This window comes from Scardinius erythrophthalmus (genome assembly GCF_964197995.2).
Source record: "Scardinius erythrophthalmus genome assembly, chromosome: 10".
Lineage (NCBI taxonomy): Eukaryota > Metazoa > Chordata > Actinopteri > Cypriniformes > Leuciscidae > Scardinius > Scardinius erythrophthalmus.
The window spans coordinates 7118934-7146355 of record NC_138230.1 but is presented as its reverse complement, the minus strand read 5'-3'; the positions used below and the strand labels follow the sequence as shown (position 1 = coordinate 7146355).

The 27422-nt window shown below is 37.9% G+C and overlaps 1 long non-coding RNA gene across 1 annotated transcript; it reads left to right on the top strand.

Annotated features, from left to right (window-relative positions):
• The first annotated feature begins 3901 nt into the window (after positions 1-3901).
• On the top strand, positions 3902-23229 carry LOC308696784. Its single transcript, XR_014030869.1, has 5 exons — positions 3902-3939; positions 5051-5294; positions 5981-6032; positions 6145-6247; positions 22199-23229. It is a non-coding gene; the product is annotated as an uncharacterized lncRNA (long non-coding RNA).
• The last annotated feature ends 4193 nt before the right edge of the window (positions 23230-27422 follow it).

Sequence of the window (27422 nt, the reverse complement as noted above, 5' to 3'; positions counted from 1 at the left end):
CAATGGATGGTTATGTGAGGGTGTCATATAAGAAAACATAAAACTTTATTAAACCCTGGAGGGAAATAAAGGCATTACAGCAGATGAAATAAATACAGACAGAAGAATAAAGTGGTGGAAAAGATGCGTCATCAACATAATAACACACTACAAATGTGTTGATTCAAATCTATGATTCAAATAGCTTTATTGGCATAGTGAAAGGAAACTTTACATTGCCAAAGCATTAATCACATTATACATGCAAATTTACGACATACACATGTCTGTCTGTCTGTCTGTCTGTCTGTCTGTCTGTCTGTCTGTCTATCTATCTATCTATCTATCTATCTATCTATCTATCTATCTATCTATCTATCTATCTATCTATCTATCTATCTATCTATCTATCTATCTATCTATCTATCTATCTATCTATTTATCTATCTATCTATCTATCTATCTATCTATCTATCTATCTATCTATCTATCTATCTATCTATCTATCTATCTATCTATCTATCTATCTATCTATCTATTTATCCTGTCAAAAAAAATCCGTTAAATTTACGGAAAAAAAACTGGCGGCTGTGGTTACCAGAAATTTACCGTAAAAGATACGGTAGCAACATTTTAGGTTTTACAGACTTAACTTACAATGTACAGTAATAAACCGTATTTCATTATCTGATATAATGTTAATTTACTGACCTATTGAAGTATTAAAATCTGTTTTGTACCATTGTAATACACTGACAACCAATAATCACAGCAGTGATGAGAGTCACATGATCAATCAAAGCTCATCACAAGCAGTTCTTCCACAAGAAAGGTAATGCTAATATATATAGAAGCTGTCATTCACACAAACATTAAACACCATCATGGTAACACACGACATTTTAAAAATACATAAAACCTTAATGTAGCCTACATAACTGATTAGAAAAAAAACTAAGAAAACTATGACGAAACCAGTTATTTCAACAAAAATACATCAAATGTGAAGTGTCACGTAGGGAATTGTGGGAATGTCAATTTACGGTTGTTCACTGTAAATTATACAATGACTTGTTCGTTTTCACTTACAAAAACTGTAAATTTAACGGTATTTTACAGTAAAATTACATTAAATGTACTATTTGTAAATCTATCTATCTATCTATCTATCTATCTATCTATCTATCTATCTATCTGTCTGTCTGTCTGTCTGTCTGTCTGTCTGTCTCTGTCTGTCTGTCTGTCTGTCTGTCTGTCTGTCTGTCTGTCTGTCTGTCTGTCTGTCTATCTGTCTGTCTGTCTGTCTGTCTGTCTGTCTGTCTGTCTGTCTGTCTGTTCTATTCTATCTGTCTAAGTATGTATGCATGCATTCATAAACTGGTTGCATTACTTTTGTTACACACGTGTGTTGAGAGAACGTGTCACACTGTTTATAAGCATTCACTCCGAAAAACTCAATCTGAGTTGACGAGAAGCTATGTGCTTTTACTGCACATGGTATGATTTCTAATTCATAAGCCATTTCCTTGTATTTGTGTTTCTGTAAGTTGCAGCTTTTAGCGTGGAGTGCTCGGGCCGCGGCGTCACAAGTGAACCGCACACACACACAACTGAACTCTGAGCAGAAGCCAGAGCGAGCTGCAGACGCATCAAATATTTACACACAGCATTGTGGACTGAAGGTTTTAAGGGCTGGTATACGGGCTCAGAACAGCACAGAAGTGCATCACACTCTTTTATCTGTCACATCCACAACTGTATTAAAAAATATGTGGTGGGAAAAGGGTGGATGAGTGTGTGACTTTCTGTGTGTTTGTGTGTTACTATTGTGTTTGTTTCTTGTTAAAAACAATAGGTGCATGTTCGATTTCAGCCTTTCATTTTGGTCAGCACCTTCCCCTGAAACTATCACACACACACACACACACACACACACACAGAGAGAGAGAGAATGCATCCTGCACCAATACTGAAGGTTGTGTGGGAGTGTACAGTAACAGTTTAAGTTCCATGTATCCTTCGTTTTGTCTAATGTCATGTGTTTTTTAAAAGTTGTTTCTATGTTATGTCTTTTCCCATTTACCTCTTTCTGGTTGTGTTTAGGTGTTTGTTGTTAATTGCCCTCGTTAAAGCATCCATACATTGACCCTGTTGTCCTTTCTGTGGTTTGTGTGATAGCTGTATGTTTGGAGAGTCTATAATTATTAAATTCCTATGTTCTGGATTCTTGTGTTTGTCTTTATTAAATAAAAAAATGCATTTAGGTCCTAAACCTCTGATGCTTTTCAAATGTGGTCATGTGACCTTAGTACATTGCATGTGTAATTGAGTCCAGTTAAATAATTTTGCTATCTTAATTTAATGCTGTGGGAAATGTTAAATCTTTTTGAAAGCCATTCAAATAATAAGGGCAAGAAGATGCAACAGATCACTGTGTGCATATAAAGCTTGTTCTTCAGATTTATTATGTGAAGAACATTCAACTTTACAACTTTACTTTACTGGGATTGTGTTCATTATAGGATCATGCAGGAAGCTAATTGATGTTGACTAAGTTGATGACGTGCATTTTATACACTGTTGATGAGTAGATATATCTCGCAAAAAATACTTCTCACTTAGCTTAAAGCTTGTACAGCTAAACTACATTTCCCATCATTCCTGTGGCAGCATGAGAATGATAAAGTGCACAAATAAAGCATCAGTTCCACCTAATGCGCATCGTTCGCTCTGTTATGCTGTGTTAAGTCAAGTCACCCCTATTTATATAATCCTTTATATAGTGCAGATCGTTTCAAAGCAGCTTCACTGTAATAAACAGGAAAATAACAGAATAAATGCAAACTTCATCAGACATGAGACATTCAAATTCAGCGATAAGCAGCTCTACAGAAGACAATAGTGTCATTATTCAGCTCAATTCAGTTCGATGTTGATTCAATTCAGTTCAATAACAGTGTCGATGTTGCAAAATGTGTCTATCCAGCTATAAAGCAGCTCTGCAGAAGGCAATAATGTCACTTATTTTTATTCACACACAGGCTTTTTTTAATGCAAAGTGAGACAAACTCCTAAGTAGGAGCTTCCCAGGAAGACGTAAAGGCAGCAGTAGTTGTGACTCCTAACATTTACAATCTTAATTTTATCAATGCCATTTGTAAATATTGTAAATGTACAGTTATTTGCTCGGGTGTTTGTTTGTTTGTTAGGTATCAAGCTAACATAGAGGATTAGCTGGTTTTCAGAGCATTTCAAAAAGCAAGAATATTAATGTAGATCTGCTCTTTGTTGATAAGGAACTGAAATGTGAAGCGCCAGCTGTCTCTCATATATAAAGCAGAGAAGGATCACTGCCAAAAAATGACTTCCTTCCTCAGTATTTTTGGCTCGTTTTCCAATACAAAATATCTAAACATTCTTAAATCAAGATACATTTAATGATGAAGCAAAATTACATCAGATTACAAGTATTGTTTAATAAAAATGCATCAATTAAGTGACTTGATGCTTAAAAAAAACAAGAAAAAAATATCTGCCAATGGGGTTAGAAAAAAATAGTTTTCCTTTTAAACCAAGTTTATTTTTCTAATCCCATTAGCATTTTTTTCTTGCATGTTTTAAGCATAAATTCACCTTAATTTTATTTATTTATTTACTAATGTCTCCCTGTAGTACATTTTCTGTAAAGCTACTTTGAAACGATGTGTATTGTGAAAAGTGCTATACAAATAAATGTGAATTGAATAATTGTATCCCTTAAATCTCATCTTTGATCTCCAAAATGACATATTAACCATGTTTAAACGATTTTTCCTGTAAAAAAAAAAAACACACATTCAAGGTATTTTAAGGCATGAAGAATAACTCAACACCTTTACTACATTTAGTAGCCTATGAATATGCAAATTAGCCCCGCCTCCACTCGCGCCATCTCGGAGATTCACACGTCAACTTACTAAGGTAAACGATGCACAATGGCATCGCTCTTTACAACGTTGGACACATAACGGTTATTAATATGATTAGCCTTTTGCTTGACTATGTTATCAAACAGAATGTGTTGCTAATAATGATACACAAATATGTTCCGGTTCGCCACAGTCTGCCTTCTAACAATCATCAGAAACGCTTTGAACAACTCAGACCGTCAGTGGAGAAAGGCATATAGTTCATCATAACATCGTAATATATACTCCTGCTATATTGCTTAATCTACACGATTTTAACAGAAAAATATACCAGGATAACCTGACCTCTCTTGATATTCTTCTGCTAGTTTGCTGTTAAAGCCCACCGGCACATTGGTCACAAGGTAGTTTGTAACGTCAGAAACACCAGCGATTTCAAATCGTGTTTTTGAGACATTTTCTCAGTTTTAAGGAGAAAATACACAGCAATGGTGTTTGACTTATGAATTTGCACATGGTTTGTCTTAAAACATATTAAAAACACCACATAGACATATAAACAACATTAAAAACTTGATTTTCACCACAGTGGGACTTTATAGGCTAACTGATTTCATAATATTTAGATGTTTGTACTGTAAAACGAGACAAAAGTGCTATGTATTTTTTTGCAGCACACTTCACAATACTCCGCGATAGCAGGTGAAAGTTAAAGGATCTAAATCAAAGCCTTCTCATGCTGCGCTCTTGCTTCCAAATAGCCTTTCTTCCAGCTTGACATCAAGGTTACAGGCAAGCGCGGGCCGTCCGCTCACACACAGGTGTTAAGTGGTCCTGAGGTCTGGAGCCTCGGGCGTCCGGTGGAAATCGATCTTCCTAATATGTCCGCTGTAGCGCCAAAGGACTTTTGACAGGACTGTTCAGTCAGGGAAATAATCAGTCACGTAGAGAAATGAAATCACCACGGTGGGTTAGATCCTCCTCGGTGGACCCGGGCTCGGTCAGGAGGGATCAGAGATAATGGCCCTGTCTGGACCGGCTTCAGCCCACTGACACCTGAAGCAGTCATGCCTCGAAGAGCACATTCCCTCGCTCTCTTTGAATCTCTTTATCGCTCTTGAAATTTTTCTCTCCATCATTACCTATTTTCTCCTTCTCTCTAGCGCTGAGAAATCCTGACAAAGGCCAGCTGGTTTAACTGGTGACCACCTTCTAGGTACTGGATTGTTCACACAAAAAACAAAATCGTATTCTGCCGGTGTCGCCCATATTGTGTGAAAATCTTATATAGAATACCCGGATGACTATTTACTAAAATGTACCGTATACAACCAATGCGTGCTGCATGAGATTTGGTGTCCCATAATGGAATGCTCTCAACTTGTCCTTGACCCTGTAAAATGCAAGGTAACCTTTTTTTATTTTCCAGATGATAATTAAACAATGTTATGAGGTCATGTGACAATGAAGCATACTATAGTCACTGTATGGAAAGCAGATCAATTCTTTCTCTTGTTAATTTTCTTTTTTTGTTTTCAAATCCATCCATCATCCATCCATCCATCCATCCATCCATCCATCCATCCATCCATCCATCCATCCATCCACCCACCCATCCATCCATCCATCCATCCACCCACCCACCCATCCATCCATCCATCCATCCATCCATCCATCCATCCACCCACCCACCCATCCATCCATCCATCCATCCACTCATTCATCCACCCACCCACCCATTCATCCATCCATCCATCCATCCATCCACCCACCCATCCATCATCCATCCATCCACCCATCCATCCATCCATCCATCCACTCATTCATCCACCCACCCACCCATCCATCATCCATCCATCCACCCATCCACTCATTCATCCACCCACCCATTCATCCATCCACACACCCATCCATCCATCCATCCATCCATCCATCCATCCATCCATCCATCCATCCATCCATCCATCCATCCATCCATCCATCCATCCATCCATCCATCCATCCATCCATCCATCCATCCATCCATCCATCCATCCATCCACTCAATTCATCCACCCACCCATCCATCCATCCATCCATCCACCCATCCTAAGGTATTTCATTTATTTATTTTTAGGTCGGGCCACTGAAACAAACAGATCACAGGTAAGGTTTGGTGTCTCTAGAAATGACACACTGCAGCTTTAAATCCATCTTGAAATTTAAACCGGTCCAAACTGCTCATGTTTTGTTTCCTTTCCTATTTTTTTTCCAACAGGATCTATCTCTCTCCGTCTCGCTCTTCCTCCCTCAAGCTGTACAGGGAAGTTAATTTGGTGATGATGGCTATGGAGGTCTTGGGAGGCTAATAGCTTTTCCAGGTAAATAAATCCCCATAGTTCATAATTAGCTATTAGCATGCGTGTCAACTGTTTGCTCTGAGCGCAGGTCACGTGTCTCTTATATTTACATCACAGAGGTGTTCACTGTTAGCACAGCGTGGCGGGGTTTCGTTTGTGAGCTGAGGGTATTCATGCAGTTAAGCATTTTAACACACACATGCTAATCTGAACTATCCAAACAAAACCTTGATCCATAGTGTTTCTTAGTTTTAGAAGCTTTGTTGTGGAAAAAATAGCATCTTCAGTCACTGGCACGAAAGCGTTTGCATCACTTTTGCGAGCGGTAACTTTAACCAGAGTATTTAAGACCTTGCCATTCTTTTATTTTATTTATTAATTTAAGGTTAATTAATCTTTAGTTACTTTAAGATATTTTTATTTGTTTGTTTTTATTTACTTATTTAAAGCTATTTCATTTTATTTATTTTAAGGTATTTTATTTATTTATTTTGAAGGTATTTATTCGTTTTTTTAAGTATTTACTTATTTATTCTAAGGTTATTTATTTTTATAATTAATTAATTTTAAGGTATGCATTTTATTTGTTAATTAATTTATTTAAAGGTATTTTATGTTATTTATTTTTACAGTTATTTATTTTATTTAAGGTATTTTATTTATATATTTTTAAGGTATTTTATTTATTTTATGGTATTTTATTAATCTATTTTATTTATGAAAACATAAACACATGGGTGAATTGACTAAACGTTTGCATCACTTTTGCACACTTCACTATTTAAATTAAGACTTTGCTAGTCTTTTCAGCGCATCGCCTCCTTAGTAAAGTACTACACTTGTTTTTCAGGAAAATCAGCATTATTTGACTGGCACCGTTAACAATGCACTATATTTACCGCCTGGTTTCAGCTGAATTTCCTTTAAAAGAAACACTATCTAGAAGGGCTCAATTCAATCCCACGAGTATCTAAGTGGACATATGGAAAGATGCAATCGATTCCCTCAGGGTTTGATATCTGGAAGTATTCGAGACTAAACCACGTTAGCTTGCAGACAGGAGAGGCCGTGAGATGTTTGAATAAACCTGTGAATGTGTGTCACTACCAAACCAGCGTATCATGCGTTACCTGATAACGTGCGAGGCTGTAAGATGCACATCGTTCAAAACAAACAGTTCTCGCTGACAGGCCTTTAAAGCGGCACTCGAGGGAGTCTAGCGAGCGGGTCCCCATCCTACATCTCCTCTGTCAGAGCGCTGGCTGCCGGCTGAGATTAGTTCTTTGCCTTATTTAAAACTAGTGGATATTCCAATTGCCTAATTACTCAAAACGATCCCTGTGCAATTAAGCAGCACTGGCAGCGGCCCAGACTGGAGTAGCTTACCAGAGTAAACACTGAGAACCGCGGTACACGCTGAAGCTGCATGCTAATTGAATCTTATTTACATTTACGTGTGTGTTTTTGGCAGCCCCTTACCAGCCAAAGAGACTTACAAGAAAAAGCAGTTGTTGTGTTAATGGCAATTACCAAAGGATGCAAATGAGTTGCTGAGGCCATAACACTCGTGCAAGAGGAACGCTAGAACATGATTCTGAAGTGACGTGAAGGCCAAGAAATTGTCCTCTTCCTTCAACCCTTCCAAGTAAGTGCATACAGATTAGGAGCAGTGAGTAGTGAACACACACACACACCCAGATTGTGTTTATTCCACAGGCATTTTATTTTGCTGTGGCGCCCGGGGAGTGATTGGGGGTTCGGTGTCGTATTGAGAATCCTGTGACCTTTGGGTTACGAGTTTGACTCTCTGACCATTAGACCACCACTGCCCCCAATTATCAACAACAGCCCTTAAATTATTCAGTTAGGGGAACTTTTTTATTTGTCCACATTTGGTGGTGTTATTTTTAATGCAATTTAAGCGTGGACATTTATATGCCATTTAAGCATGGGTTTGTGCTTTTTAGTGCAATTTACACACATTTCTAAAAAGTAATTTGAGTACAGATAAAAAAAAAGCCATTTGTGCTTTAGAACAAGTGAAGTTTAACCAGATGTTTTTTAATGCAACCTAACCATGGATTTGTGTTTTTTTTTTTTTTTTTTTTTAAGCCTGCAATTTAGATGTTATTTCTTTAATGCTCTAGGTGGATTTTGTTCCTTTTCTATTTTCTTTTTATTGCACTTTAGGTACAGTTTTTTTTTAATGAAATGTAATCATTGATTTAAAAAAACAACAACAACAACAACAACAATGTGATTGAATCACTGTTTTTTTATTCTCTTTATTTGGAGAATACAAATATTATAAGTTATAAATATTATAAGAGAATATTATAAGTTTTTTCCAGACTATTTTATTTTATTTTATCGACTAAAATAACTAGCTTCCGGCAGACGGTCTATGTAAGTCGGCTTACGCCACAAGAGTAACACTTGACGATGTATGACGTAGATGTAGGAGGTAAGCTTTGACGCCTCGCGTGGTTCAAACACACAGGGCTGGGCAACCATGTTCCTCATTACGTTGTGCGTCGGGTCAAGTGTTACTCTTTTGCCGTAAACCGTTGTGTACTGTCGTCTGCTGGAAGCAGTTATTTTAGTTGATAGTGTTAAATATGGATGTTTTTCTTACACGAACGCACCGATTCACTTCTGAAGGCCTTATTAACCCCCCAGAGCAGTGTGGAGCACTTTATCATGGATAGATGCACTTTTATGATGGATAGATGCACTTTTATGATGGATAGATGCACTTTTATCATGGATAGATGCACTTTTATGATGGATAGATGCACTTTTATGATGGATAGATGCACTTTTATCATGGATAGATGCACTTTTATGATGGATAGATGCACTTTTATCATGGATAGATGCACTTTTGTGATGGATAGATGCACTTTTATGATGGATAGATGCACTTTTATGATGGATAGATGCACTTTTATGATGATAGATGCACTTTTATGATGATAGATGCACTTTTATGATGGATAGATTCACTTTTATGATGGATAGATGCACTTTTATCATGGATAGATGCTCTTTTATCATGGATAGATGCACTTTTATGATGGATAGATGCACTTTTATGATGGATAGATGCACTTTTATGATGGATAGATGCACTTTTATCATGGATGGATGCACTTTTATGATGGATGGATGCACTTTTATCATGGATAGATGCACTTTTATGATGGATAGATGCACTTTTATCAGGGATGGATGTGCTTTGGTGGACGTAAAAAAAAAAAACCCATTCACTCCCATTTTAAAGCTTTGAAGAGCCAGGACATTTTTTTAATATAACTCTGATTGTATTCGTCTGAAAGAAGAATGTCATATACACCTATGATGGCTTCAGGGTGAGTAAATCAAATAAAATTTTTGGGTGAACTATCCCTTTAACCACTACACCGCACGACTGCACTGTATGGTCACAGTTATCAGTAGTTAAAGAAGGAGCTAAAAGAAAAGAGCAGTAATCATACGTGTCGTTTCATGCTAATAACATTGCGTGCTGATCTGCCCTCGTGAAGCGTCTCCGAGGTCGGCGGCGAGCGAGTCGTGATTGGTGGGTTCTTGCGGGTTTGAAGCCAGGCTCACAAACAGTCCATTAAGAAAAAAGTGGCACTAAATCAAGCCTGGGAATAGAGGCAGCAACAGTCAGCAGAGTGGAACTGCTTTCATTTATTTCAGGGGCTCGTTCGGGGAGCGCGCTGACAGGGGAGACGCCGCGATGGAAACACAAGCGCCAGCGCTGGATTTTTCAGCCAGCTGTCGGTTTTCCCGGCTCTCTCAAAATCCCCCCTGAATGTGAAACAGGGGATTGATTTTAGCCAGTACTTGTGCAGTGCTCAAGATTTCCCATCAGCTTCACTCTTTGAATGCAAAAGGCTGAGAATATAAAGAAGGGATGGATGGGAGTCAAAGGGTGTGTCTCAAATCACACATCCCGGGTTCACTAACACGTGCAGCGTCCAGGGAGACAGAGACACTTCTAGAGCCGTCACACGACTGAAGAGTATATGAGTAAGAGTGTCCAGTCCACTATAGCCTATGTGTGATTTTATACTCGGTTCATTTAAGTTTTTGCTCATTTTGGGTGTTGTGCATGTATATAACACCTTATTTTTTCCCCGTGTTCTCCATTGTTGCAGCTCTCCTCTTGAGAAACTCAAGACTACAATGGAGTTCAGAAACGGTGACGCTGATATAGAGAATAACTCCCGCTGGAGGGACTTTGTAACTTTGCAGAGCTTTGTCATGCTCAAACAACATTACACACTAAAGAAACATGTAAAAACAACAGGTCTTCTTTAATGCAGTTTTACAGCCCAGCGAACAGGTTGTAAAAATGTTGCCTTGAAATCTTTCTCTCTCTCTCAAATGAAGCATTTCAAAGTGAATGTGTTCAAGATTGAGTCCCTATAGCAAATTTAACGCCTTATTGGTGTGATTGAAACATGATTTTTTTCTTAAATCATTAAATATTACATGTTCTAATCATTTTACAAAATACATTTTTTATTCCAATGCTGCCGTTTGTCACCGTGACATTATATAAATGTTGTTTTATAGTTTTGAGTGCAAATCGTTCAGTTTATTGCATGCCGTTGATGTAGATCCTCATTTTGTGACAGATAAATACTGCAGTGTTTGCTCTGTCAGTGGCTTGTGCTGTCGTTCACTACTTTTCTAAAAGGGTAGCTTGACTGTAGTTGAAGTACTTTATTGAGATCTTGTAACTTGACGAAGTAGCTCAGTCCTGTCCTGTAGTAAGTGCACTGCTGAGGGAGTCGTCATTCTAGGGGAGTCCCGTTGTCAGGATCGCTTTGGTGCACTCCTAAAAACGAAATGCACCGTAAAATCCATCAAGCATCAGATGCTCATTATATTCACTTAGCAGAGAGGTTGTCATGTCGTCTTCAATCTCTCAAGTCATCAGAAATGGAGGACAAGTGCATATTTCATAATGCCACTGTACTAGTAACATCTGTTCGCTCATCTGTATTCACAGGCCTTCTGTGTGCGCATACATTTCTGTACGTTTGGATAGAAATAAAGAAATATGGTATCCATATATAAAACCTTTCCATTCCACAGACGGTTCTTTATAATGGAAAAAGGTTATATAGAATGAAGCTTCTTCACACTCAGAAAAAATGGTTCTTTTAAGAACTAATTTTAATAACTTTTATTTTAAAGATTCTGACTTGTTTTCTTGCAATTGCGTGTGTTTATATCTTGCAATTCAGAATTTTTCACAGAATTGAGTCCAATGCAGAGAAAAAAAGTTTCTCGCAATTGTGAGTTATAAAGTCACAAATCTGGGAAAAGAACTGCACATCTGGGAAGAAAAGTCTCAAATCTGAGAAATAAGGTCTCAGTTCTGAGAGTTGCAATTTTGAGAAAATCAGGTCGCAATTCTAATGCAATTTAAGCAGAGATTTAATTTTTCATATATACATATATTTAAATACAGATTTTTGCAATTTAAAAACGGAACATAGTTCTTCTATTGGCATTGCTGCAAAAAAACCTCCTTCGGTGTGTTACCAGTGTTATTGGCATTAGCTAAGCAAAAGCTTCGGCATCAGAGTGGTTTCTTCTTAAAGAGACAGTGTCCCGGTGCCCTTTGGAGGATGCTCTACACCGCAGTGCCCTGAAAGCTGATTAATTGGCTTGTCAGCTCAGTATTTTTATCCCATTCCCCAGACGAGCGCAAACGCACCGTCCTTCCCAGTGTCCTCATGTGTCCTACACAGCGGTCAGGTGACTGTGGAGGAACCCCCTGTGCTTCACGCCGGCGTCCGATTGGCCGAGGGCCTTCTCGTGGCATGAACGGACGGTGGCCCGGGTGTAATTGGTTCGAGAAGCGTGATAGCGGTACCTGTGAGAGCGTGCGACTGCGCTGATTAATGTGAATCTGCAGAGCGCCTCTTGATGAAGCCCACAGGGCTCACGCAGAAACCGTGACAATGTACAGAGAGGAAAAACCTCCAGCCTGAAAGTGCGGAGGAGGGAACGTAACCTAGTGAGTGTTCCCACAAAATGAAATAAAACAAAGTCACTGTTATGGATGGAAACAGTTTCTGCAATCTATTTCTAATTTATCTTTATTGCAGCTTCAGCCCCAAAGGCAATTCTGTGTTTGGTGTGACATGAAAACAGCGTAAAAACACAATTCTGCTTTCACTAATAATAACAGATTATCTTCCCAAGCTCACAGCCCGCCAGAAGTGGGTGAAAAGGGTCCATTTTAGGAGAGCAATCCACAAGCGACCCTCCGATTTCAAAGCAGCTGTCATGAAAACAGAGAAATGATGTTGGGTGAAATAACGGAAACACTTCATGCTTCAGTCATTCATGCATTTACTGAAGAGACACAAAATACTTTGAACTGTTTTTAATAAAAAAAAAAATTATAGAGCAGTAGGAGATAGTTCAGAATGGCTTACTGTGAATACGGTGCAGTACAGACATCAGTTTACTGCATACTATAATTGTAAAACAGTCTGCATTATGCAACGACAACGGTGTGTGTGTGAATTTTTTTTTAGTCTACTGTTGGTAATCCAGCAAGTTTTACATTCATGCATTTTACCTTCATGTGTTTGGCAGATGCTTTTATCCAAGTTAGCCATCTTAAGTTCATACGTTCCCTTTGAAATTGAATAACAGTTTAATGCTGGTTAATGTGATTAAGATCTCTGCAGATTCATTTACTCATAAATGCATCGCAATGCAAAAGTAAAATGTGTTTTGAATGCCATTCACTGTTGACTTTAAAGGGATGAAATGGCAGTAGGAAACCGATCAGCTGATCAAATGGTTGATGTGTAAATGCATGCCACATCTGCATGTGCGAGTGTGTGTGTGTGTGTGACACGAGGATCTGTGGACTGTTGATCCCGTGGGCCAGGCCTGTGGCAGCGCTGTCCTCTCGTTCTCTGGTTGATCGGATGAGCGTTCGCTGGGAGTGTTTGCGTGTCCCTGCCGGTTAGTGTTGGGCCGCTGCCCGAGCAATTAATGCTCTGTGTAATGTGTTCACCAGCACTGGAAATAAACAAACACCATGAGACCTTTGATTAAGCACCAATCTGCAGTTTCCCAGCGTCAACAGCGGCTTTTCCCATCCCACTGCTTCCCATTGCGGGAATCTTCCCATATATGCAGGATCGGCCTCATGGTGCGTCTGCATGTCTAAGCTAGATCGGCCTAATTTTTATAATCAGGACACGTCATCAGTTCACAAACACCCCTGTTTTAACATGCACTTTTGTCTTTGATATTTTTCCCCCACAAATATAATGTGAGAATTGATTTATAGTTCATATGGATGTGGTAGTTGGGAAGTCATAACGTTCTCTGACCTTTATATATATTATGTATATATCTATATATGACCATATGTTAATTGCAACATATTAATCTTTCTACTACTTTTAAAGGTCTACTACTTTCTACGCAAAGGCTAAATGCAGTTCAATGCTAGAAAAGCAAACACTGCAAGAGCTTTAAGCACCGATCTGCAGTTTCACAGCTTCAGAGCCGCGCCGATGCTTTCCGCTCAAGAGTGCCTTTTCCCGTCTCTCTGAATGGAAATTATAGCAGCCGATTTTCCCTACCGAACACGGCATGTGTGTAATGATGCTCGGGGCTGATGGGATTGGAGGAGGGGAATTGTTCTTCGGTGCATGTATCTGTCCTATTCAATTACACTGCAATCTCTCTCTGAAACACACACACACACACACACACACACACACACACACACACACACACACACACACACACACACACACACACACACACACACACACACACACACACAGAGAGAGACACTCAGACTCTAAATTGTGGCAACACACTCATGTACACAAGCTTTTAAATAATTATTAAGTTAAGTTCCAGAGCTGCTGGATGTGTTTTTAAAAGCTCTTCCTCCTGAAACATTTATTGCTCTTTCAACAGTTCTGCTGGCCTGTTTGAATGCACTTGTGGGACACACGTCCTCACGCTCGCTGAGCACATCTATGGCCGACCGCAGGTTTCTCGGCTCGGGCTCATTTTTACCTGCACATGTTGGTTTATTTATCAGCTTCTTCTTTTATGCCCCCCCCCCCCCCCCCATGTTCAACTTTCTTTAGTGTGTAATGTTGCTGTTTGAGCATGGAAAAGTTCATCAAAGTTACAAAGTCCCTCCAGCGGGAGTTATTCTCTATATCAGTGTCACTGTTTCTGAACTCCATTGAGTCTTGAGTTTTCTTCCGGGAACGAACTCGTCACAATTGAAATAATTCATACGCAGAATAAAGGGGCGGGGCCTGGTTGAGTTAGTAGTGTGTATAAACTGGTGGTTATGATAAGGGGCGGGGCACTTCCCAAACACACTCGAAGCACTTGACCAATCACAACACACTGCTCCAGCCGACCAATCAGAGCACAGTGTGCTTTTCAGAAGGAGGGGCTTCATAGAGGCAGGAACTAAACAGGGATGCGTTTCCCGAAAGCATCGTTAGCCAACTATGTTCGCAAGTTCCGTCGTTACCAACAACATAGTTCAGTGAGTCAGTGTTTCCCGAAAGCATCGTTCTAACGAACATTTGCAAACAGCATCGCAAAGATGTGTATCTGAACAACAGTTCTCGACCTGTGGTTAGAAGAGTTTCTAGTTTGCATGACATCAATCACTTATCTTGGACTCAAATCCTTATCTTGAGTAAAATAAGCAAGCCGACATTCAGTACAATCTATATCTTTTATTTAGAATACATAGAAATGTAATTTACGTCTTTTAGTTTGTCAAGAGATTTAAAGCACCGTTTCTGAGGAGCGCATGTGTGAACGAGCTCGACTATGTAAGAACGAGCCAATGATTGAATCTGGAAATAAAGCAAAATAACTCCGAAAAATGAGAAATAGTCCTCAGAGGCCATTGTCTAATTATATCAAAACATCTAGCGTTGATTCGATCTCAAACAGATTCATTAACAGTAGTTATTACTCCACCACGTGCGTGACGTCATAAACCAGCGTGGTTGAATGACCACTTTGCGACAACAATACAGTTTCGGGAAACAGTCGTGACTAGTTGATTTCTTCAACGATGTATCGTACTATGGTAGTGAAGCAGCGAGTTACGCCGTTGTTGCAACAATGTAAACTACAAAAATAAAATTGACTTTAAATTTCACAATGGCTGCGTTCACATAATTGGGCCTTTTATCTCTCAATTGCGGCTTAATTTCTCATAATTGCACCTTCATTCTACACAAGTGAAATTTGTGACAAAAGATAAAGTTTATTATAAACTTTTTCACAGTTATCACAATTACCTTTTTTAACCCTGAAGTGCAAACTTTCATATAACACTGCGATACAAGTATTTTGACACTTAAACCAAACTTACTTTACATTTAGTGTGATTGTTAGACTTCTGTGACAGAACAGAGCATCTTTACCTCATACACACATATCTGATATAAATCTACATAAACTCTAATAGGCCAATATCTCAGCTAGAACGCAGAGGGTTTTTCTATTGCGGTGATTGTGTTTTTTGAGAAGCGAGCAGGTATGTGCTGTTTATAAGTCATTCTGAAACCGTACCTGCATGACTATATTAGGATGATGTTATGTAACCCAGTTTTAGCTTGCACACAAATTTCCTCGCCTCCGAGGAATGTCAGCAGAAAATATTCTGGGTCATCTGCGCTGCGACCACACGCTCCCATGATGCATTGTGCAGCAGTGCCTTCGTCAGAGTCAGCTGAGCGCTCGTTCTCTTTACGCTTTTCTGCGCTCCGGTGTGTGTGTGTGTGTGTGCGTGCTGCGGAGACGGCCGGCAGTCACATTAAATACAGACTTTTGCTGAAGCCTCCAGATGTTTCCCCTGAAAACAAAGACTCCAGTAATCTCGGATGAGTTTCAGAGGAGATCTCAACAATGTTTCAGACCTTGCACAGATTTAACAAGATTAGTCTGAACCCAAACGTTTCTCGTCAGATTCTGTCTATGGGTCGCATTGCATGAAACTGCAGGTCACATTTACAATCTTTAAATTAGTATGCATGAATGCATAAATACATTTTGGGAGAAAACTCATTCATTCATGCATTCTTGCCATCGTTCATTCATTCATTCATTCCTTTATGGATTCATGCATTCATTCATGCATTCTTGCATTCGTTCCTGAATTTATTCATTCATGCATTCATTAATGCATTCTTGCATTTGTTTATGCATTCATTCATTCGTGGATTCATGGATTCATGCATTCGTTCCTGCATTCATTCGTTCATTCATGCATTCTTGCGTTCATTAGTTCGTTGTTTCTCTCTTTCGTTTGTTCGTTCATTCATGCATTCATTCATCCACTTGTTCATGCATGGATTCATGCATTCATTTATTCATTCATGCATTAATTCATTAATTCATTAATTTGACATCAACATGTTTTTCATAAAGAATTTTAGGAGAGGCATGTGATGTGTCTTTCTGAGAGAAATGTTCACGGTTTCGTATGAACGCTCAAAGTTGACACTTCGTCGTGGTTCTTTGTAAGACAGATCACCTGAAGCTCTTCCTGGAGAGAGTGTAGGTTTTGCTCAGCGTGAGTTTGGCCTCATGGAGAGAAAGAGAGGCTCCTATCCAAAGCCTAGTGAGCTGCCTCACTGTCTACTGCCTACATAGGGAACTACACAGACGACACCTCTGTGACCTGACGTACTCTCGAGGATGACGCACACTTTATTCAAATAGAGTTTGAGGTTGGCATGTCACTCAGAGCAACTATAATAACAATGCAGCGCATCAATACACACCACCCTCAAATATTAGATATACTTTATACAGATATATCAGTAATAAATATATCTTCATATTTATAGGATTTTTTTTTTCATAAATCAGGTAAATGATATATGAACAAGCCTTCAGAATCTAGAATAAACTGTAAAGATTGATGTGTGTGTGCGAGTGTATATGTGTGCATTTGTACACGTCTGCATGCATGTGTTTGATAAATGCGTTCAGCAAGCATCTGTATAAATCCTCCCTCTCTAGGGTCTCCCAGCTATTGTTTCAACCCAACCAGAAACATGAAACACTCAAGCGGACTTCAGAGTCTCTCGTCTCTGTATTCTGTAGTCTGAGAAAACAAACCAACACACTATCAAATGCTGCATCACTGCACTTCTGTTTCCTGAGGCTATATCACTGGTAATGCTACTATTTTTGAATGTACCCATAATAAAATAATGCACAGCCTCAAGATAAATGAAGAAATATTTTACACAAAATGGGATTATAATTTTTAAGATAGCCTTGTTTATTTTTGAGATACTTGAACAGCACTTGCTAAATTAAATATGCAATGTAGTGAGGTCATGTGACAACTATAGTGTACTGAGGTGCATAATTAATGCATTAAAATACTTTTATAATGCATTATATATAAAGGCTTCAAGTAAAGGGTTAATAAGCAACAAGTGCTTATTGATAGAGACAACGGCCCTGAGGCACATCCCACGTAAAGCTGATAAATCCGCGAATATCTGCAATTGCAGATTTCGAACAGAGATGGCGACAAAGAGGAAAAACTACAGACTGCAGCTTTAAAGAAGTTGTTCCTGTGTTTCACAGTGGTTTAGACCGAGCGTCTAGATCAAATCTGGTGTTTCCTGAGAGATCTTGGCCTACGCTGGAAGACTCTCCCGATCTCCAGCGCTCATTACAGCAACACTGCAAGATTCATCAGGCGTAGCTCAATCCCTCTTTAATATTTCACTGAGGAACAGTCCTGCTCAGCGCAATTACAATGCCTAATCACTCGGATGAGGGGATGAAGGAGAATTAACCCTGTAGAGCCAACAACTGGATCATATTTGAGTGGCTTCTGAATGATCAAAACCTGTCGCACACAATCTACTACATGCCTTCTTTTATCCAGTAAAAGTCTTCCAGTGTAATTGTACAAGCGTCCTCCTTCAGCTCGAGCTTCACGAGTCTTTCTGTGTCAAATCTGAGCTGATTTTATCAAGGAAACGTAAAAATAAGTTAGTAATATTTCAAGATAAACACTTACTGTACTGAAGCAGGTTTACTCGATTATCTATACATGATTTTTTAGGAAAATCAAATGCAAGTATCAAATATGATCATCAGGCTTTTGAGGAAGGTTTATTTTTTCATCTCTCGATCATCATTATGTTGCATTTCATTATAGGTTTTAAAACTACTGAGCTTTGATTATAAAACTAAGCATTTAAGTATCTTACTAAGACATATTATTCCCAGATAGATATTGACGTTTATATGCATTTTATGTCAGTAGTCTTCTATTCCGTGATAAAGATCTCCTTGATTTACATTGTAAGCGATCAAAAGCAAGTGCTGTAGTTTTTCAGTGGTGTGGCGGCTGGAGAACAGGACTTTCCTAAACTTCAAAACTGTAGATAAGACAGTCTGCTAATGCTCTAATGAGAGTTAGTTGACTTGTAGTTGCAAAGTTACTTATAGTGACCAATTTTACATCCGTGTAACAGGATAAAATGTAACTCAGGGCTTGATTTTATTAATGCGCAGATGATTGGATGTTGAGAAGCTTCTCTATATTTGGATTGCTAAGCGCCACTTACATTTCCTACAAAAAATCCTGTTTAAAAATACACTTTACTTGATTTTTTTGTGTATAATACTTTATAAAGGTATTCATAATGTATATTGTAATGCATTATATATTTTCATAAATAATTGCAACCACAGTTAAAATGCATTATAATATTTGCAGATTCATTGTTGCATCTGAAACCAGGTTTTAATCCATTATATTTTCTCAAGGTGCGACAATGAGGTATTATAGTGTATTATAACAGTGTTTTATAAGGTGCATTACACTGCATAGTTAATGCATTAAATACTTTTATAATGCATTATATATAAAGGCTTTAAGTAAAGAGTTAATGAGCAACAAGTGGCACTTCTAGTGACAATGTGTGATACGCCAAATATCTGAAGAAATGAACGTCAAGTCACACGCTGGTGTCATTTATCCAGCTGAACTTAGTCCAGGTTTTGTTTCAAATGTTTTATGGACCCCATTACACCATGTTCAACTGATAACGGGAAAAATATATGCATTTTGGCTGTTCATTTGGAGGCATGAAAAAGCAAACTTTTGAAAATATAGGTTTCAAAGTGCAAGTTTTTGAAAACTATAGCATTATCGTCTCCATGTAAACTACAAAAACGTGAATTTCATGCGCAGGCGTATTACGCGTCTACAGGCGCCTGTGTTTCTTTACACAGTGGCATGAATAATATAGCGTTTTTAGTCATTTTAATGGAGCTGTGTGAACGAGGAGCATTTATACAATGTTGTCGTCTGCATGAGAAAGTTTTAAAAACACAAAGGAAAAACCTTTCCATGTTTAGTACATCGTTGAAAACTCTGTGAGATCTACCAGATTATCATCCATGAGGAATTGTCTGGTTCTCTTTCGTCGTTCTTTCGCAGTGAAAGCTATAATCAGTGGATTGTCCTACCAGAGGATATAAAAGGGTGTAAAGCTTTTTAAATTGAAGTTAAAATCTTTTTTTTTTTTTTTTTTTTTTTTAATTGAACCAACTCTGTAAACATTGAAATTTTTGCATTTTAAATAATTTTTTTTTTTTTTTTTTGTGGCCCTGATAGTATGTGTGTATGTATGTTTGAACTGTAATGTTATGTTAGTGTTGACCTGCCTGGGGACTACGGATGCAAATTAGCCTTTGGCTAAATCCGGCACAATGCATGAAATGGAAACATTTATGTTAAAAATTCTACGTGGTCCCTTTATAAATAAATAAAAGAAAGTTGTCATGTAAACGTACCCTTAGATCAAGTGACTGTCTTATGAATTGGGGCATTAACTTTTGGAGTTTCAGTTGCCTCCTCCACAAAACTGTGGTGGTTTTGAGTCTGTCTCCCAGCAGACGCAGGAACACATGTGGACATGCATGTTGACCTTTCATGAGCTCCAGGCGAAAACAGTCTGACAAATGAGAGTCAACAGCCAGCATCTGTATGGCAGGATTGACTGTGTGTGTGTGTGTGTCTCCTGAGTGCTGTGTCCTCGTGTAAGTTTTTCATGTCCGGCCTCTGAGCTGCTGAAATATACATACACCTGCTCTCGGCATCTGTGCCGATCGTCTGCTGATGGAGCAGCCGTGACTGGGAAAAAAACCAGCGGGAACGACCAGTGTTAGAGAGAGAGAGAAACACGATGAGACAGTGGGTTTGAGTTCTGAGTCATGAAGCCAAACAGACCAATCACGTCACTTCAGTCCAAGGAGAACGCATTTGAACATCAGAAAAAAGACTCATGAAGCACTGCAAATGATATTGCATACACTACCAGTCAAATAGATTTGATATTTTTGGAAAAAATGTCTCTTCTGCTCACTAAGGCTGCGTTTATTTGACCAAAAATATTACAATATTATTACAATTTAAAATATCGGTTTTCTATGTGAATATATAGTAAAGTGTAATTTATTCCTGTGATCAAAGCTGAATTTTCAGCATCATTACTCCAGTCTTCAGTGTCACATGATCCTTCAGAAACCAGTATAATATGATGATTTGATGCTCAAGAAGCATTTCTGATTATTATCAATGCTGAAAATAGTTGTGCTGCTTCAGATTTTTGTAGAAACCGTGATACATTTTATTTTTCAGGATTCTTTGATGAATAGAAAGTTCAAAAGAACAGCATTTATTTGAAATAGAATCTTTTGTAACATTATAAATGTCTTTAATGCATCCTTGATGAATACAAGAATTCATTTCTTTACTGACCACAAACTTTTCAAAAGTAGTGCTGTATATAATATCTAAAATACTGACAATATTGACTTTATTGACTTAAAATGTTTTTATCCCTCTTACAGTTTTTATAAAGCGGTCTCTGGCAAGGGCCTCATCAAATTCAGGGGTCCTAGACATCAAGAGTTTGAAAACCCCTGGTTTTATAGGGAACTGGGATTGTGAACCAACATTTATTAGTATTAATATTTTTAATGAAATGATAGTACTATATTCTAGTTTGATCATATTTTTTATTAATTTATAATATGGTGCTTAATTATATTTATAAAGTAGTTATAATCCATTTGTTCACTTTTTGAGCATAGACCTGAAAACAAAATTTCCAACTTAAAGACAACTTAAAAAAAGTTTTGGTTACACTTTATTTTAAGGTGTCATTGTTACAGTGTAATTATATATTTAAGTGCTGAGTAATATTAAGCAACTACATGTACTTACTATAGGGTTAGGGTAGGATTAGGGTTTGGTTGAGGGTTAGTTACATGTAATTATGCATAATTTACTGTTATTACTATGGTATACATGCAACATATGTAACAAGGACACTGTAAAATAAAGTGTTACCAAAGTTTATTTTTTTTTTAAACTGTAATACATTTTACATTTACTGTTATGAAAAAATGCACAAAAATAACATTTTCAATTTTTAAATGAAATATATATTTTCCAAAACACTTTTTACTCTAAAGCTGTGAGAAAATCAAAGCCACAAATCTAAACAAGGGCCCATAGTTCCCCATAGAAAATATAAAATATAAATTGGTCAAAAATGATCGAACAGGAGGGTTACGAGCCTGGAGTTTGTGTCGAGTTCATTCACAGTGTCACTTCAAACCTGATGACCTGATCCTGTTCACATCTTCAATCCTCCTACAGCTCATCCTTTAGCTTCTGTGAAACGCTGGAGCCACGCGGTGTGTGTTTGATCAATGTTCTGCACAGGTCACAAGTCTCTGATGCAGTATTTGATTGTCACATTGTCGCTGTTGTCGACATGTCGTCCCCGTGGAGCGCGCCAGTCTCATACTGCATATGTTAATCAAACCCAATTACCCATAATTGAATGTCTCCATTTTGCTTCTAATCAATAGCGACTCGGCGAGCGAAGGCACGGCGAGGGAATAAATTCGCTGTGATTCCTGTAATTGATGGCGCCCTTATCACCGAGGGAGAAATGAAACCACCTGCGGACTGAGAGCTGCTTCAACCCTCAGATAAGCTGATTCCAATGCAAATCACTTTAACTCGACCTGATTTCTGCTTATTGATCAGTTCACTGACTAAGAGAGGCGCATTTGTCAAGATAACATGCCATGATGAAGAGAGCTTGAAGAGGTATTCATATCAAACGAGCAGAACGTGACGACGGGGGCAGGAATTATAAATGCTGTAAAACATCCATGAGTGTCTCATGAGTCACTTTAATTGACTTTTTAAATGACTGTTTAATGAAGATAAATGTTGCCTACGTGCAAAAACAAACCTCCAATCAGATTGAGTTAATCTGAATGTAATTAATACAGGACACGCCTTTGTACGATCAATAAAGACGAGAGGGCAGAAGAGATACAAGTTACAATTTATTCCCTTGGGTTACTTGTAAATATTTTCCATGTTTCGGGACCAAAATAGAGCGCAAATGCTCAAGAAGTTAAAGGTCATTCAGAAACACACGTGCGATACAGTGTGACAGAAACAGTGATGCAGCATTTTATCATTGAATACTGCTAATTGCTGGAAAAGTTTCTTATTTTTGGGACAAAACAACAGTAACATTAGAAGGAATGATACATTTAGTTAGTTACTTACCCAGCCATGTTTTGACAAGATGCATATAAACATGGAAAATGTGATAAATGTAGCTGAGAGAACTATCTTATTGGCAGATGAAAGTATATTTAGCTTGCCAAAATATTTAATAAACGTATAAGGAGTGAGGGATGTACAGTAAATGACTTTGAATTTTGTGGAAATCTGATGATCTTTCTGTGGGTGCAGATTCTGCGTGGGCTTAATGTGCCTCAAGGGTTTCTGTGAATAACAGTTCCCTGCCTTTTGTTGGAAAACCATAAAACTGTGTTGGACTAAAAGTATGCAATAAAATGTTAAAGTCATGAAATCAAAATGGAACATTCTTTATTTTTTTTATTTATTATTATGAACGATTTAGCCGTGAACATCAGTATTTTTTTTTATTCATGTGCCTCTTAATCGTAATCAGAATAACGACCCCCCCCCATTGATGAGGGCGGGGCAACCTGTCACTCACATGAGATCAGCCAATGGCAATCCACAACCATCCAATCAATTCCTCACAGACAAAATCAAGCCCCGCCCACATTTGTTCTTGTTCCAGAAGCGCTTCACTCAGATATACGTCACAATAGGGAAGAAAAGATGATCTCATCTTCCGTTTCATGCTGACTTTAAAGCTATTTAAAGGAGAATCGTCTACCCTTTGAAGAAGAGTTTAAAGGGGTCATATAATGGTACATGCACTTTTACAAGTTGATTGCACTGAAATGTCTGTTGGCAGTGCCTGTACACAACCATCCTATCATGATAAAAATCCATCCAGTGGTTTTGTTTTAATCTCCTTATATGTTTGACCCTCTCTGAAATCAAGCCGTTCGATATTGTGACGTCATAAGATCGTACGCCCCTCCCGCTATTGTGATTGACAGCCGTCTTTCAACACAAGACCCGCCCTGAGCGAGCTGTGACAGCTGTCGTCATAGTAGTCCGCCATTGTTGTTATGCTGGAGCAGAATGGCGTCTAAGCGATTGTGGTGTTCAGTTCTTAGATGTAATAAGGAACACAGCAGTCATTTGGATGTTCCTAAATCCGAGCCGTTGAAGATGCAGTGGCTGAGTTTTGTTTTTGAAGCGATATGCCCAAAGGATTGACGCGGGGATTCCCTCACGGGGATTCCCCACGATCGTCTGTGCTTTCATGTTTGCGCGAATCATTTCAGACCAGACAGCTTTACAAACGAGAAAAAACGGATCGGTACCAACGTGTTCCTGCTGAACCTCCAGAAGATGTGAGTGTAATGTTTTATTAACCTTTATATTAGTATTTATATTAATCTTTGCGAAATTTGCTAACCTTGCTGCAGGCTTCACGATGAATGCTAAGGTTAACACTCAGGGTACATTACGGCATGTTTTCTATGTACGACGTTCTCAATATAATTCATAATCCCACGTTTATAATGAACAACGCGTGGTTATTGTGTTAGAAACGGTGTACGCACAGAACAGAGGGGCGGGGTCAGCAAAGCTCATTATCATTTAAAGACGCATGCACTGAAACGGCGTGCTGAAAACAGAGCTGTTTTTGACCAGGTAAAATGAGTGTTTTCTTACAATACTAATGAGAATTTTTAATTAAAGTATATTACAAACTTTTAATTTAGACCCTAAAGAATCATATTAGCTTGTACAAAAATGGCATTATATGACCCCTTTAAAACATGCAGCTTCAAATATGTTTGCTATAAAAAAGATGCACAATGAAGTCTGTTCAAGGACTTAAAGCGACAGATGCAAGACAAAGTGATGTAAAACTGATGAAAAAAATAGTTGGAAACAGATGAAGTTAAATATATATACAGTATGTACAGTATAGTCTTTTTAATAAAAATATAAAAATACATTTATAAAAAGTCTTAAAAAGGATTTTTTTTTTTTTACATTATGTTTGTCTATTTTCAATATACAATATTATAATATATCTGTTTTCTGCTTTTTTCATCAGGATTGGGAAATCTAAAATTCATTCCAAAACGGTTCTCACACACTTCATTGTGCAGCATTTTACGTCTTTTTGTAGCAGCAACTCTTCTTCAACAGTTTTGCTTACTAATTACACAAAAGGTAGCTTGACTTGTGTAAATGCTTCAAATTATGAGAAGCTTATAGCCTGACACGCTACAGTTTCAAAGCAGCTTCCCCAACACAATAGCGCTCATGATGAATGACTCATGAAAGCATTATGTTTTTCCTAATTAGTTTTCAGGAATCAGTGCAAATGCTGCAAACTCAACACTGTCAACTGGAGGATGATAAAAGACGTAAAAGTCAACGAAAGGCTTTCATTGTTGTAGTTTTTGGTCTTTTTGAGGTCCGGTTTACATGGCGTGCTCTGTCCTGAAGACAGTGGAGAGATAGTGGAGGAGATGCTGTGTTTCTGTGAGACTCAGCACTTCTCAGGCAGTGTGTGTAAGAGGCCCGAGGGAATGCAGCAGTTTCATGCGAGGAGCGTCACTTGTCGTCCCCCACGTAATCGATTCCAGGTACCGCAGAACCATATTCTAAAAAGAAGGATATTAACTGTCAGCACAAGCCGCATACTTACACACACACACACACACACACACACACACAGGATCAGAGGGATGAGAGTAAATTGGCCCTCAGGAAAGCTCTCATCTTTCACGTTGCGGTGTGGTTTCAGGACAAATGAACGACATTTTGTCCTGCTGTGTCTCGCACTGCGAACTCTCTGGATCAATAATTCTTTTCCATCTTTTCTCTTTAATTTAATTGCGTGTACTGTCCTCTCTGTTCTTCTGGGTTCTGGTGCTCTGAGAACACTGATAAAGAATCAGATATTTTAAAGGTTATAAAAGCGCTTAATATAAAACCTCTCCGGCTCTTTGGCCTGCGAGTCGCTCTGCTGCAGGTTTGGGGATTGTGTGCTTGCAAGAGAGAAAGCTTTCTTAGAGAGAAAAGGTTCTTGTGTCTGATAATAGTGTTCTGGTTAATCAAAAAAGGATTCTGATATGTGTCATTATATAGGCTTCTGTTGTGTCTGGTAATGAGTATGTCTGATTATAATGTTCTGGTTTATCTGACTATAGTGTTCTTCTGATTGTATTGTTCTAGACTGAATGTAATGTTCTAGTTTGTCTGGTTATAATGTTGTAGTTTGTCTGGTTGTTGGGTTCTAGTTTGTCTGATTATAATTTTATAGTTTGTCTGATTGTAGGGTTCTAGTTTGTCTGATTATAATGTTGTAGTTTGTCTGATTGTAGGGTTCTAGTTTGTCTGATTGTAATACTTTAGTTTGTCTGATTATAATGTTGTAGTTTGTCTGGTTGTAGGGTTCTAGTTTGTCTGATTGTAATACTTTAGTTTGTCTGATTATAATGTTGTAGTTTGTCTGATTATAATGTTGTAATTTGTCTGATTGTAGGGTTCTAGTTTGTCTGATTGTAATACTTTAGTTTGTCTGATTATAATGTTCTAGTTTGTCTGGTTGTAGGGTTCTAGTTTGTATGAGTATAATGTTATAGTTTGTCTGATTGTAGGGTTGTAGTTTGTCTGATTGTAGGGTTGTAGTTTGTATGAGTATAATGTTCTAGTTTGTCTGATTATAATGTTGTAGTTTGGCTGATTGTAGGGTTCTAGTTTGTATGAGTATAATGTTCTAGTTTGTCTGATTATAATGTTGTAGTTTGGCTGATTGTAGGGTTCTAGTTTGTCTGATTGTAATACTTTAGTTTGTCTGATTATAATGTTGTAGTTTGTCTGGTTGTAGGGTTCTAGTTTGTATGAGTATAATGTTATAGTTTGTCTGATTGTAGGGCTCTAGTTTGTCTGATTGTAGGGTTGTAGTTTGTCTGATTGTAGGGTTGTAGTTTGTCTGATTGTAATGTTCTAGTTTGTATGAGTATTATGTTGTAGTTTGTCTGATTATAATGTTGTAGTTTGTCTGATTGTAGGGTTCTAGTTTGTCTGATTGTAATACTTTAGTTTGTCTGATTATAATGTTGTAGTTTGTCTGGTTGTAGGGTTCTAGTTTGTATGAGTATAATGTTATAGTTTGTCTGATTGTAGGGTTCTAGTTTGTCTGATTGTAGGGTTGTAGTTTGTCTGATTGTAGGGTTCTAGTTTGTCTGATTATAATGTTGTAGTTTGTCTGGTTGTAGGGTTATAGTTTGTCTGATTATAATGTTGTAGTTTGTCTGATTGTAGGGTTCTAATTTGTCTGGTTGTAGGGTTTTAGTTTGTCTGATTGTAGGGTTCTAGTTTGTATGAGTATAATGTTATAGTTTGTCTGGTTTGTCTGATTATAATGTTGTAGTTTGTCTGATTGTATATTGTTGTTACAAAACATTTGCTTTTTTTTTTTTTTTTTTTTTACTTTTTATTCATCAAAGTATCCTAAAAAAGTATCACAGGTTATGAAAAAATATTAAGCAGCAAAACTGTTTCCAACTTTGATAATGAATCATCATATTAGAATGATTTCTAAAGGATCATGTGATAGACTGGAGTAATGATCCTGAAAATTCAGCTTTGCATCAC